Raw genomic sequence first — 15,073 nt, 5'->3', positions numbered from 1 at the left:
GTTTTAAATTTATTGATCGAAGGCACAGAGGGGTTGAGGTTGAGAGAGACAGAGAGAGAAAGGGGTGGGGGGGGGGGGGCAGAGAATGTGGTGTAGAAATAATCAATGTTCACTTAAGTAATTAGGTTAATTAGATTGAAAATTCTCCGTCTATTAATATTTTCATACCATATGATACATCGTTCGCAAAAATATTGTTATATAAATCTTAAATTAAACTTCAAATAATTTTAGAAACTGCTAAGTTCTATTTCGCTATTTATCTGGGAAATGATAAAAAGTCGCTATTCTTAATATAACAAAATATTAAAAAATTACAATTTTTAGATTCTAAAATCTCTGCTCAGAATAAATATTTTAGTATTTTCATAGAAAGACCGTTAAATTTTAATCAAGCTTTAATTTAATCAAGATTGTCAATGACGAAATTTTCAGGTTTCATATTTTTCTCATTTTTAGCGTAGTTCCAATTTTTTAATAGGTCTTCAAATAAATATAGAAAATAAATAGAAAAAGTTTGCTGGTGGAAATAAGTAACGTGCGGCGCGCAAATTACTCGAAATAATACCATAATTAATCCTTTGTCCGTTAAACCGCGTAACATAGTCCGTGCGACTAACTGTATGTAGTTTTCCATCGGATACGGAAACTTCGCGAAAATATGGAAATAGCCCCTTCCAGTTTTAGTTTCACGGCCGCATTACGTACGTTTTACGTTCACGCCTTGTTACGTGGTGGCCTTAAAATAGCGACCACCGGTTTTAGCCCGCGCAAACCAGATAACCGGCGTTTTATATTCATGCTTCTTGCAGCGAAAGAAGTTTTCCATACACATACGCCGGCGTTGCGCCAGATTGACATCGTTCAATTAGTAAATCGTATTTAATTTCCCGCCCGTGCATTGTACATATAACGCGCGCGTTTAACCGAATATTTTCTAATAAAACCACATTTCTAATTGGGTTATAGATATCAAATATTAATTAATTGACGGTATGAATTGTGCCGGTAATGCGCATAGCAAATCACGCGCGACGAGAATTGATTTGAATTTGATTTTTGCATGAATTTCCATGCAAATTTACTCGATTGTCATTTCGTCAATAAATAATTGATAATCGAAATTAATTATCGATGTAATGGTGTTAATTTCCCGCGCGACTCGTAGCTGGGATCGACTTTTCAAACAACGCGTTCGAAATCATCGGCGGCTAATTCCCGTCGCGTATTTACAGAGGGCAAACGCATTTTTCACGCTGTAGGCTTCATCGGAAAATGCGGTTGCCCGCGGGCGGGGAAAACTTCGTAAAAACGAGCCGCCAAACGAATTTGTTTTACCTTGTCGCGTGTAATCGAGCGCGCTTTTACCGCGTTGCGCTCGACGATCGCGTTCAAATATCAATCGCGAATGGGCGCGGACTGCTGTTTATGCAACTTTCAACGCGGTTCGCGAAAAACTCGTCGCGGTCGGACGTAACGCGCGGTTTTTCTCCCTCGTCGCGTCGGGCAGCGTGCTTTTTCGTCTCTATTAGCGTCGAAAAATGCGTCTGAGATCGTGGTCGAGCGACGTCGTATTAGCGAAAGAAGGACGCATGCCGAAGAGGAGGATTTCGGAATCGAAAGGAAGCCCGTCGCTACGTGACGTTTCCCCGACGTCTATCGCGCGCGTCTTGTCCCCGTTCCCCGTGCCTTCCTTCCGGATCTGACGCCCGGTAGTTGGCCCCTTTCGAGATCTCCAGGGGAAACGCGCGATGTATGTGTCGCGTGTGCTTAGGGAAGTCGAGGATCTTATTGAATCTGCTGTAATCCGCGGCCGACCGACGTGTACTCGGATGCTTTTGACAGCGCTACGCTTTGCTCTCCTGGCTGGATTATATCGATTATATGACGCAACGCCCGGCTTTCGCAGAATAATATCGATTTTACAGCGTCCCGTCGACGCCATAGGCCCGACGAGCGCCCCGATAAGCGAGCTTTGATAGCGGTAGCCAGAATTTCGTGCGATCGACACCCTACGTTTCGCCAACGTAATTATCGTTGAGTCGCCCTCTTGCAACGAAATAATATTCTAACTGGCTAAAACCAATGACTATTTTCACGTGTCGAGATATACACCCGTTATCCATAATTATTATAAGAAAAAAAAAAGAACAAAGAGCTCGTTGTACGTTTGAAGTCGCGAAAATAACCGTTTCGGCTGTACATATTTCGTCTTAGGCCTTGGACTTGCAATTAGCGTGGGTAATTTCGAAAGTATCGATCCGTCGGACGCTCCGCCGAGCGTGTTGTAACGGCGTGCCGATAGGCTTACCGCAGTACACGAGGAAGGGCGAGCTGTATATAATTCGGCGATCTATATATGCCTAAGTGGCAACCAGAAAACAAGTTGGCAGAGAATCGGCCGGCCGAACAATCCAGTCAGACCTGTGCGTTCGCGCGACTCGGGTTCGCCGGCGGGGACTTTGGGTTTCAGTTTCTTCTCGTCTTCGCGTCCGAAACCATGGGGAATTCTTCGGAACGAGTTATCGATCGCGGCGGCTGGTAGGTATCCCGGCAGGTGCGAGTGAATCCGCGATATTTCCACGGACTGATAACCGATATCGCACTAGGGATTCTTTTACGGTATCGTATTTTTATATCTTTATGATATTGACATGGACATCGCGGATCTCATAATACTGAGACACGATGTAATTGAGCTCGGGCATTGTGAAAGGAATGAAGGCACTTCGCCTCTGCGAATTCGTTCTTTAACCACTTCAGAGTCGATTTCTGAGTATGCTCTTATATATATAAATACAAAATATAAATAAATATTAAAACAAAATTGTAAAAGAAAAACGATTCTGCTCTTCAGATATGTTAACACTAGACTAACACTAGAACTATCAAAGTAGTCAAAATGATTGGCTTGTAACTTTTTTATCAAATTTATAACGGTATAGATTTTTTCTGAGATACTTCGTGACTTTTGTTGCAATGTGTAAATGATTAATTTCATCAATTTACTTGCTCTCTTCATTCCTTTTTTCAAAGATATAGTATATTTAAATAGTAGAAATAAGTAGATACATAAATCTCGTCTGTAGTTCTAGTATTAAATTCAAGACATTGGGTTTTAAAATTGTGATATTGACAGCTAGCTCATTTGCAACTTCTGATATCACATTCTTAGTTTTCTATTGGTATTGATCGATATTAGTTAACAATGTTAGGGTGCTATGTAATAACGCTCCAGTATGTTATACACAAGGAACATCGCTCACCTTCATTAACGCATTCTTCAAATTTCAAGATAATTATGTATCTATTAAATATATATATGTATATATACAATATATAATATATATGTATATATGTATATATATAATATGCCCGTGACAATGATAAGAACACTACGATGTGGATGTATCACAAAGCTATTAAGGTGTGTGCTCATGGACAAGCGCAAACAACACTCCTCTGTCTCTGAAACATTTCGAAGGAATGTAAATATTACGGTTATATCGCCTTATCGATGTTACATAAAACGCCCCGTTAATATTTTATATTACGTATCTTACCGAAAATACAGAAAATAATTCTATACGGAGAATTCTCTGTATAGAGGAAATAAATTTCATAATTAATAAATAGATAATAGATGACAGCAATTGATATAAATCGATAATCTTAATAATTAATGAAGTTTCGCTACTTATTAGCTTCATTATCCGTAACCTTATTAAACCTAAAAATTGATACTCGTTGCCATTAATGCAATATTAATAACCATGTAGCAGAAAGAATGATGAATCAAACATATACAAAGCAATAAAAAAACTAATGATTAAATAGAATTTTATCGAATAATTATGTACCAATTTGAATTCTATTTTTCGCAATAAAGCCTGTTTACCCGTTATCTGCAAAATTAGATTTCCTAGATTAAAAAAACGTTTTAAATTTAATATTTAATATTTATATTGAATAATTTAAAAAGGCTATTTCTTAAATTAAGGAAATTTTTTAAAAAATAGACAGCTATTATCTCGATATAGTTCGCATAAATTCGGGAATAAAATATCATCTATGCAGCATGATTTTTTTTTGTAAGACATTCGATGCTTTGTCCCGTCTTCACGTATGGTGGCGTACGTATATCTCTTTCAGCAAAAGGATTGAAAGGGGCGAGAGAGAACGGAGCTCATCGTCTTGCCCTCCGCGTTTCTACGAGATATCGTCGCGATGAGAAAATGCGCCAGGGTTACGGAGACGCTGATGGGATACTTTTATTGAACGGGGAATATGACGATCCGGCAATATCCCGCGTTCCGTCCATTTCTTTAACCCGTTGACGAGCATTATGAGTTTCACCACCGTAGCTTCCTCCATTTTTATCTGATAATATCGTCCGTTTTTATCCGATAATATTGTCCGTTCCCAGGATCAAGCCAGGGTCTTTGTGACGAAAGAATGATGATTAAAGGGCTATACGTACGAGCCACCTGCTGATCACATATAGAATTTTGTCGCAGGAACGATTACTTATGAAATCGGAATTAACGAGTTTCATTTAAGTGCAATATAGCAAACGTAGAGCGTGAGAATGTTAACTCGAGAATATAAACAATGCGCTCTTCGCGAGAGATCTCTCGAGGGACTTTTCGCAACGTCTTCCCGGTCCAGTTGGATCTCGTGGAGAGATTCCGCTCGCGAGACTTTACTTAATACTCGCCAACATCCGGAAGAGAAACGATCAACAATGCCGTAAGCCGGAACGGATGGCGCGACGCGGCGACAAAAATTGAAAATGCGGAGAATGTCGCGGTGTGTTTCGTCTGTCCGACGAGATTTCTCGGTCGCGATGTTTAACCGAGATATCTCGAGATAAAGAGGAGGAATCGCTGCGCTCTGCATTTTCTCACGAAAAGATCCCCGGCGTCTAGGCGCGCATCCCTCACGTATTTCACGGACCCCGGGGGCGTTTGCGGAATTCTTGTTTGCGACGGGGAGGGAATCGGGGGAGGAAGAGAGAGAGTGAGAGAGAGAGGAGAAGGAACAGGCGGAGGAAGCGAAATTCGCGCAAAGGAGGAATCATCGAAGACTCGTCGACCTCTCCTTCGCTTCTTCGCGCGCGGGATGGCGCAAAAGTTCGGAATACAGCCCCGAGGTGGCGAGTAACGGCAGCGACGGAGATGATTGATAGCAAAGAACGCGCGGCGCGACTCGCACACCACAATGGGGACCAGAAATATGAGATCGGAATAAAATTCATAGCCGTTGCCAGGGGAAACGTTAGGCCGCGATTGAGATGCAAATAAGAGCGAGACACCCGGTAGCGGCGACGACGGCGACGACTTCGTGGCATCTCCGTAACTCCTTCGTACCGACGACAGAAGAGAATTTTTTATGAGCTCGGGGGAAGTTGCTATCTGCGCCCGAAGTTTTTCGGCGACTTTGGAAATTTTTTCGCGGATGGGTCGGACGCCCGACAAGTATCTCCGTTCGTATCGCAAATCAACTGTTTATTTGAAAGCGGTGTAAAGAATATTTTAGGAAAGTAGGCTACGCGAGATGCACAGAGAATCAATAACAATGAACCTATTTTAACCTTTAACCGACATGCGACAGTCTCAATTTCCTTCGTTCCTTTCTTATTCCAATTCAACCAAAACGTGCGATTTTTGTCATGTTAATAATTATTATTCCTTGCTCTAATTTAATAAAACAATTTTACGGAATAATCACGGCGGCGAGCTTACAATTAACGCACAGTTAATGAAGCACGTTCGTTAATCGTTGTAAGAAATTTTTTCAACACTAGAATTTCCACGAAAATAAAATTGCTCCAGGCTATAGTATGCTGTAGTAACTTTAATTTTACGTATAATATGTATCCATCGTTATAATGTATTTATATGGCGTCTTCTTTCATTAATCGTAGTACGACCTTTTCTTCTTTCAGTTAAATTTAACGGCGGACGAGTATCGCTATCATCTCGCGGCTCGAAGGGCCATTAAAGGTATTATTCGATCCGCTAGCGTGGAAACATAGCCCGTACCTGATGAGTGTGAGTATCGTTTTACTCAGAACATTCGTAATTCCGTTAACCGTTCATTATCCAATTACACGCGATCATTTTCCACGAGATCGCCATTGTTCCGACCGCCCTGGCACGTCGCGATTTCCAAAAGTGATTCGCCTGAATGGCGGATTTCGATCCGCGGAATCGCGCAGCTTTGTTTCCGCAAAGCGGATCAAGCGCGCGACAATGGTTTTTTCCACCCTTACTTATCGCGATTGCCACCTAACGAACGGAACGGTGATTCGCAGCTCTTTATCCGACGATTACGCGCGCGGGTTTTGTGGAAATCGATCGCGGGTGACTCATGAAAGAGTACGTAAAAGGGGACTTGGCATGCACGTGCACCTTTCTGGTCTCATTATCGCGATTGTGTCGTCGCGATTCCGCAGAACGAATAAAATGCAACAAAAGGGTGAGAGCAACGCGAGAATGTCGCTACCATTAGCGGTATAGACCGACCGACTATATATGTAAGGTGCGGTGTGTTGCACGTACCTGCTACGTCCGCTCGTTCCTTATTGATCGCTCGCGCCAGGGCTCCTAAGCGCCGTAAGAAACTACATAAATTAATCACGAGACGAGAGAGACTTGCCGTGGGCTCTTAAACGGATCACGTCACTCCTGGCGGTATTAGAAATTAAGGATAATTAGGAGAATCAAGATAGAATGTTGGCGCGCACGCGATTCGTCGGCTCTTTCGTTTCCTTTTTCTTGAAGACTTATTTATTTTTCTATTTAGCGGGACGAGCGTCTTCCCTAAATGATTACATCATTTCGGGAGGGAAGGCAGATTACGCGTAATAAATATATAAGTGAATTAACGCGAACGAGAAAAGAGAGCAGCTGCCAAATTCGGAGAATGTTAAGAAATAAACGATACTGCTATTTATATGTTGTTTCATTTTTTAGCTGCAAAAGCAGCTAGATGAAAGCTATAACCTCCACCCATCTTGAACGCGATTTCCCGTTAAACAGTGTGAATGATAAGATCAGGAATGAAGCAATAAATTAGCACGTAAATTGGAGTAAATAGAACTTGATTGGCGACGATAAGAATTTCAGCTCAATATAGCGTATTACGGCATCTGATTATAACTGTCGTTTTTTCTACGTTTCAGATTCGATGGACGTGCGGACATATGGTGAAGCAGAGAAGGTTTATCGGGAATACCAACAACAAAATGATCAATATACGGAAACGTTCGTAGACGTCTTAGAGGGATAATTTAATTCGCCCGGTCCGAATGTGAGAAACGTTGTTCCTCATGAGTTAAACACGAAAGCAGGTCTTGCAGGTTTTGAAGCTTATCAGGAATATCACGGAGACAACTGTTCACATTGCGGAGCTCGAGATGTGTTGTTGCACGTTGTAAGAAGAGTTATATAGATTCGTCGATCGGGTCGCGAAACATATTGGCAGGTTTCCGCGAGCCGGAAGACGAGTGCTTGATCCGTCACACGGATCTAGATGTGATCGCACTTGTGATTCTATTTCCTTTGTTGCATTTTGTCCAGCGAGACTTTTTAGAGAGACTTTTTAAAGAGATTTTTTTACTTTCTTATTACGGTGAGTAAAACACGATACTATTGTTTGTTTATTTCTCTCTTATTCAAAAATTTAGCGTAATAAAATCAAACGAAACCCGTACCTCCAACGGAGCGTACGCAATCGCGTGAGTTACGAGCTCCACACCAGAGCGATCGTAGAAAGTTTCCGGATATGTGTGTAAAACAGAGAGAACATTTTTCGATTGCGTACGGTCCGCGTGTACCAAATTACCATGCTGCGTGGAACGTAATTGCGAATTCGTAGTGGGAGCCGTTTCGGAGCAGTAGCAGTCATGATATACAATAAATACGGTCGCGTATATTCGGTATTCTAAAAATTTTATATGAACGAGAAGAATAGATTTAATATTCAAAATGTAATAGTTTTAAAACTCTAACGGGAAAAAATAGAATATATAAAAATAGTTACATATAAAAATATGAAATATATAAGAATCTAAAAATATAAAAATAAGTTTCTGTATTTTATGTTCATGAAAGAATACATTAAATATACGCTCGCTTATTTGCACTTACAAGAAATGATTAGAGACGAAAGTTCTGACGTAATGCACGGCAATTTTAACGGATATCCAATAATAGAAACGGTTTTAAAATGATGTTATCGGCGGGCCGGGTCGGTCCATGTTACAAGAAACAAGGAATTGTGAGGCAATTCATCAAAGTTTACGGTGGTATTGTCACGAAGTAGTAAGACATTTACAGCGATCCGCCTCGACAATCGAACGGCAAACCACTTGATCGTTTAAAAACAACTTGATCGAGTTTAACGTGTAGCCTATATAACAATAATTTGTCTGCGTATCGCGCGCGTTTCTCGAGCAGGTTGCTGTCGAACAATCATTGAGACTAATCGATTATTCAGAGCGGTCTTTCCTCGCTCGCGAATGCCGCGGGGAAACAAATGGCATAATTTAATCGCCCTTATTCTTTCAGATTTTAGATACTATCGTTCATTTTACGGAGAAGGAGGCATAAGCCAAAGTATAATCGAGAGTATTATCCGCAGTATTCATTACGTTTGCTCATAACTCTCGCGGTATCAATATAGAGGAAATTAAACAAATTTGCATATTGCAATTGAGAAAACACGTGGTCGAACTCTGTGGGGAAAAACGGACGGTGTATTAATTTGCAAAGCCCAAAACCGAATTTTCGACCCTCGTGCGCCACGCCGCGAAGCGGAGTTTCGTCATAATGGTGAGTAATATCTGTGCACATTATAAATTAATTTGTGCTTTTCTGCACGCAAAAATATAAAATCTCATTCGTTACATTCGCCACTAAATCGTCGTTCGCTTTATGTAACTCAATATACATAACGAATGCTGCGCTTATTGGCGCACGTAACCCAAATAGTATATTACGTAAGCTCGGCGAGTGACTCGCCAAGTCGATAACCTTGGTCACGGTCGACCGACTTACGAATCTGCCTGGCCACTCACTCCAGGCCACTCCAGCCCGAATTGTCGAACGAACGGAAATTTCCGCTCGGGGTTCCGATTGCCCTAAAGATTTACACCCCGCGCGCGCGACCGCGTATTGTCGCGCGCGGAATTGTATTGTCATCCATGCAAATTCTGGGGAGCGAGCGGAGGATTACGCTCGCGGAGTTCCTCCCATTAATCAACGTTTCCTGTTGCACTTAGGAGATCAGCTCGCGTGGCTCGCACCACCTCAACTCCGCAATCCAATTTATTTCTCGCGTTTCGGACACGTGAAAACATCCGCGACTTTCCGACGAGAAATCGAAGGATGCGCCGCGTTTTTTTCTCTCCGTTCCGTTGAGCGGCAATGTCGATATGGTAATCTAGAGATTTGATGCATGACACTATCGTTTGCATATGTATCGTAGGATAATCTCGCGCGACTGACATTGAAAATTAGCATGTAAGATCGGCCCTGTTATGCAGATCGGCGTACGAGCGTGATGCAACAGGCACGTTTCGTACGTATCGCGAATGCGAGAAAGCGTTCCGTTCCGGTTCGTATCGTAGATCGAAGGTATCTCGAAATATCCCGCGGGTTCATCGGCTCTCGTAATAACAATCAAACACGAGGCGCGGTATCCGAGAGGGGTATAACGGAAACTCCTTGTCCGACAGATTTCGGATTGTGTTACGTATATCAGACTGGAGAGATAATGTTCCGTAATTGCGCGCTTCGCAAATACCGTCTCGGGTAAATACCGCGGTATCGCACGTAGCGAAATTAAAACGCGGTGTCGCGTTTTGTTTCCGAGTGATAAGTGGCGCGGCGTTGGCGGTAATGGTTATGAAAAACGGCGGATCGAGTGAATGAACGTTCCCTCTAACGAAAATTAATGCGTGCGAGAGAGCGCCGGGCATTTAAGCGTGCTTTTAGCGGCCGTTCCATCACCGCGGCGGAGAATATTGAATAGTTCTGCAGATAGCGACGTACCATCTTTATAAAACCGGTTCCGTTCCTTTCTTAGAATGCCATTCTCTTTCCTTTTAGAACGAATCAATCTCAATTGTCCGTTTGATGTAATTATCGGCTCGATCGATCGCGATTGCGTTTCGATGTCGGCGCGCGAAGAAGCGCGGAGGGCGTTCGCGCGTAAATCTGATTCGGGATTAACGCGACGGGAAACAAAGGGCGAATAATGCACTCTCGATTTCCGAGCGAACCTCTCTTCCGCCGTTGAGGCGCAACGTAAAGATTCGCGTCTTCTGAACTTTCTTTCGGTTGATTCACTGGGTAATCAGAGCGGCCGCGGGATATTCCGTTGTGAATTCCACGACTTGGTGGCTCCTGCCCGGGGCCGGTCTTATCTTCCCCGCCGGAAACGATGGGTGCGCGTTCGCCGCTAACGCCCCGGCTCTAGCAATTAATCGACTTTCATTTTATTTTCACCGACTGCAACTCAAATTAATTACGAGAAATTTCATCTCGCGCTCTTCTCGTCACGAATGGAAACAGCGGTGCCGATATTCTGGACCGCGAAAACTTCCTTACTTCGCGAAGGTGAGCGTTCGATGCGTTCGATGCTGCAGGTAGAAGAAAAGTTTATTCCACGCGCAGCTTGTCGCCGTCGCAAACTTTGCGAAATCGCAAACGACCCAGATTTGAACCTCTCGCTGTTTAATTATGCAGAATTATTAATCGGAATTATTAAACGAGAAATAATAATTAACACGCTTCGAAAAACAAGCAGTGGATTACGAAGAAGAAGGGTCGTTTCTGCCGCGATGGTATACCGTAATTGGCGCCACTAATCGCTCAGCTGATAAAACTGCAAAAAAACACTCGTGCAAAAAACTCATCCTTTGTTATTATTCTTGAGATTACGCGACGTGTGAGAGACGCTTGATTAAAAAATTATCGTGCGCGACGCCCCGGGAAGATAAGGGAGACGAGCGATACGCGTGCAGGTGAGGCGCGTAGGAAAGAAGAAAAGAAGCTATACTTGGCCGAGGTATACTGACCGTGACTAAGCGGTCGAGCGCGAAGCCGACCTTGCCACCGTAACGACGGCGTTAGTAACGAACGTACGAACGCACTCCTGGTGGTCAGTAGCGTGACCCCTTCTGCTTTTTCCTTTTTCTCGCGGCGGCGTTTTTCAGCGACGGCAAACGGGAAAAGCAGTTACGACGAGAGGAGGGCAGCAGGACGCGACGCTCTTTCTCTATCTCCCGAGTCGTGGACGAGCGCAAATGAGCTCGCCTCTCTTTCTCTCTCCGGGCCGAGGCCGGGGGTTTAAACGCGACCACGTGGAAAGCTCACGTGCGTCAGCGGTTTTCCGTATCTCTGGCCCTGATTCTGTGTTTTCCGCCGCGCTCGATTAAGCGCCCGCGCGTTCCCGTTCAGAGCAACCGCGGCAGAATAATTAGCGGTAAAACGGGTAGAGACCACCGGGGAAGGGGGGGAAGAGGGGGGCGGAAGGATCGCGGGCATCGGTCTGTCTAGTTATTGGGGCGTTTCATATAGGGGCGATAAAGCGAGCTTTATCGACGATTCGATGCAAAGAGAATATTTTGGGTTTTATTCGACTGTATATTTAACTCTGCGGCTCTTTGAATGAGATTGCAACGTAGTACTCGGTATCGAATGTCCTGATACAGGCAGTCTCGTAAGTGCGATAAACTGGCATTGATAAAGCGGCGGCATTCTTTATCGTTAGCGATACGCGAGAAGAATATGTTGGACGTCGCATTAATGACGAGATGAGTGATGGATTATGACTGCATGATTATTGAACGAGAAAAATCACACGTAATTTATTCATGCGAGAGAGATGAAATCGCGTCCCTTTCATTTTCACGCGCCGACATTCGTACTCGATAGTACAAGATCGTAAAAACTCCGTCCTCCGTTCATAAATTAATAAATTGCCGAATTGAATCAACTGTCTGAATCACAACTGTTACCCAATTCCGCTGGAAACAAAGTACACGTGTAAATTAAATTGTATCGCAATTTATCAAGGAACTCTTCCGTAGATTTTATCAGCGAGCGATGACACATGAAAAACCAGAGTGCCTTCGATATATATATATCACAAAAAAATAAACCGTATAATTTTTCGCTTTATTCGACGCGCAATGCGATGAATGAAACGGAGAGAAGTCGTAAGCACGACTTCGAGCTCCAATTTTTTGTTTCAAGTCTATTCTCGGAGGATGACGCAACGGTGTTAGGAAGCGCTTTATTTTTGCCGATTTAATCAAAGAGAACTGCGGAACATAGAGGCGTCATGATTTCAATTGTGAATCGGGACTGACCAAGTCAAAGTGCGCTACCGTTTAACCGAGTGCCATATGTAATCGCATCGCGTGTCGAAACCGAAGTGAGGCGTCTAAACGGCTCGTTGTCGATCTCGCGTTCGTTACGAGAGGTCGAGCTATTGACCCTCGTAGATACGTAACTCCTCGTTGAGGCGGATAGTTCTGCTACTTTGCAGCTCGCTATTTTCGCCAGTGATGGCACGGTCGAAATCGTCGGCGCGAATCACATCGAGGAGATTCCGCGACTGCCTCGACGCGAGATGTTTGCGCGGCGATCTGTATGCTCCATCCAATCGTTCGATCGTATCGACGCCGGGTGAGTCGAGGTAGCAATTTGCATTGTTAATCGTGAATCGGGAGATTCACCGATAGGCCGTACATAATGAACTCGGGAGAGTTCGTTATACCATACACGTATGATTAATCGGGGTAATTGCGGCGAACGGGGCAAATGCAACGCCGCAATATTTTGCGTTACGTGTGCTCACCGAGTTAATTATTCAAATAGACCACGTCTCTCACAACGCCGGGGCGCCCGCGCCGTTGCCCCGCAGTTTTCTAACCGGCACGTATATGTTTTAATAAGATAACGCGAGCGCATTACATATGACCCTCTCGTAAAGTAGCAATTCCGTACGTTTTACCACGCAATCCTTTCAGCGTTTCATCGCCGTGACGAGAAAAAGCGGAGGATCTTCTCGGGCGGGTTTCAGAAACTCCGAAAGAGAAAAAAGACGTAAAAATATATATATATATATATTTCGCCGTGTAAAATTTTTCCTCTTCGGTGTGTTTTCGCATCATCCGTTTTCATTTCCTTAATTTTCTTCCGCATTACTCGGCTGGCGAGAATTTAAACGAGTTTAGTATGGTCGCGCTCGCGTTCGAAGGAAGGCGTGAAATTTTCTTTCGTTCTTTCATCGGTGCATTTCAGAATTGTTCCCGGGATTATTTCCACCGAGTCGGCAGCCATTTTATTACCGCTTATATCCCGACGTCTCATTTTATTGAGATGTGTGTGCGCAAGCGTGCGTGTCTGTGTAGATGCTTCCTTTATGACGCCTGCATCGCGAAGCAGATTGCAGCCATCTGCGGAAGGATTCGCGCGGCCGAAGAAAAGATCGAAAAATCGACTTTCTGATAATTGCGCGATATATATAATTGGTTTTTTAATTGCGATTAATTACGCTGCAACTAACGGTGCGATTTTAATTGCAATAACATTTGACATTGTTTCAAAATTAAAAAAAAAATAAAGACGATACGACTTAGAATCTTTTAAAAAATTTTTTAAAGTTACATGATCGATGTATGACATTATTAGAAATATGTATTAAAATATGTATTAAAATAGATTAAAACTTCCTGAATACAGCATTGAGTTGTTAAAGGAAAGCCCTGGAAAAATACTATTGCTCTATATCAGTGTAGAACAACATAACGTCATATCATAAAAACGATATTGCGCAATAATAAGTTATCAATGTTCCAAGACATTCTAAGATTCTTTTATCGTAATATAGAGGAAGTGCGGGGAATAGTGGAGTAATATAAAATACTACGATATATTATCTAGTCTATTAAATGTTACAACCTCGCTGACAGTAGTGGAATTAGTATCTGCTGGACCCCTAACTTAACGTACAAAGTGTAGTATGAGGTGTCATGTAGTTAGTACGTGTAATTTAAGATTTTGTGTATCGCTATACTTGCGTAAGGTTAGTTTATGAATTTTGAATATAACATTGAACGTACTGTAGATAAACGAAATTTGTTAGAAACATGTATAACAAATACTTGGCATTATAATGAGTGAAAACTGAGTTGAGTTATTTTTAACAGTTTTTAAGTTATCTTAAAAAGGGCTTAGGGTATTCCACAATATACCCGCACTTTCTCTATATTATATATATCATATATATTTAGATATGAGAATGTTTAACTAGTGTGAGTATAAGTGTAAGATGAACTACTATCGCGTACTAGATGTTCAAGTTAATTAAAGTAAAAAATCTCTCTCTTCGTAAAAATTCGCGCGCGGTAATAATGAAGAGCCCGCCTCGTAATTCGAATAAAATTTGATCTACGATATTTCGTGCGATATTTTTAATTAAGGACTATTGTTACCGCGCTATATTACGATTATTACCGCACGCTTACTACGACTCAAAAATAGCGCGGACTTCCGTTTCTACGACGCGTACGTGTACGTTGGTAGGGTGTAGTCGCGTTGTAATTGTATTGCGAAAAATTTATGATCGCGCTCGGATATGTATTTACGGTATAAATATCTGCGCGCTTATAAGGCCCTGGGAAAAATACAGCCTCCCGAAAGAAACGCTCGCGTCGGACGCGCGGCTATAAATAACGGTCGCCCGCACGCTGCAATGGATACGTTGGTTGCAATGGATTTCCTCTTGTGATTCAGAGAGATATTTCCCTCCTTCCTCTTCTCTCCCTCTCTCTCTCTCTTTCCATCTACGCAATCATATCGTGTATTTCGAAGAGATTAAGCCGTAATGAGTTTTATTCATATTCGTGCGCATAAAGAAGGGGATAAACATTCATTTGATAGCAGCCAAATTGAAATTTTCAAGTTTAACAGGGCTTTTCCACCGCGGTTTTTCACGGTAACAAGATCCCGCGAGGTTTTTATGCACGTTAAAGTACCTTGGACTTCTCTGGAAT

At 42.7% G+C, this 15,073-nt stretch overlaps 2 protein-coding genes across 5 annotated transcripts in view; one reads left to right on the top strand and one right to left on the bottom strand.

Moving 5' to 3' along the window:
- The window catches only part of Vermilion (Tryptophan 2,3-dioxygenase vermilion), a 227,492-nt gene that overhangs the window by 61,406 nt on the left and 151,013 nt on the right, over positions 1 to 15,073 (bottom strand). The window lies entirely within an intron of this gene.
- The window catches only part of Mdr49 (Multi drug resistance 49), a 54,427-nt gene that overhangs the window by 1,249 nt on the left and 38,105 nt on the right, over positions 1 to 15,073 (top strand). For 2 of the 4 annotated variants that reach the window (XM_071703449.1, XM_071703411.1), the window contains exons 2-4: positions 5,948 to 6,053; positions 7,187 to 7,635; positions 8,574 to 8,837. The gene's annotated coding sequence lies outside the window, so the exon portion shown is untranslated. Of the gene's footprint in view, positions 1 to 2,420; positions 2,542 to 5,947; positions 6,054 to 7,186; positions 7,636 to 8,573; positions 8,838 to 15,073 lie in introns of those variants that run through there. The other 2 variants (XM_071703420.1, XM_071703439.1) reach the window with 2 other exon arrangements.

The sequence above is a fragment of the Temnothorax nylanderi genome, unplaced genomic scaffold, assembly GCF_030848795.1.
Source record: "Temnothorax nylanderi isolate EJ_2023f unplaced genomic scaffold, tnyl_v1.0 TNYL_tig0003_pilon, whole genome shotgun sequence".
NCBI classification, from domain to species: Eukaryota; Metazoa; Arthropoda; class Insecta; order Hymenoptera; family Formicidae; genus Temnothorax; species Temnothorax nylanderi.
This window is presented reverse-complemented; position numbering and strand designations above follow the sequence as displayed.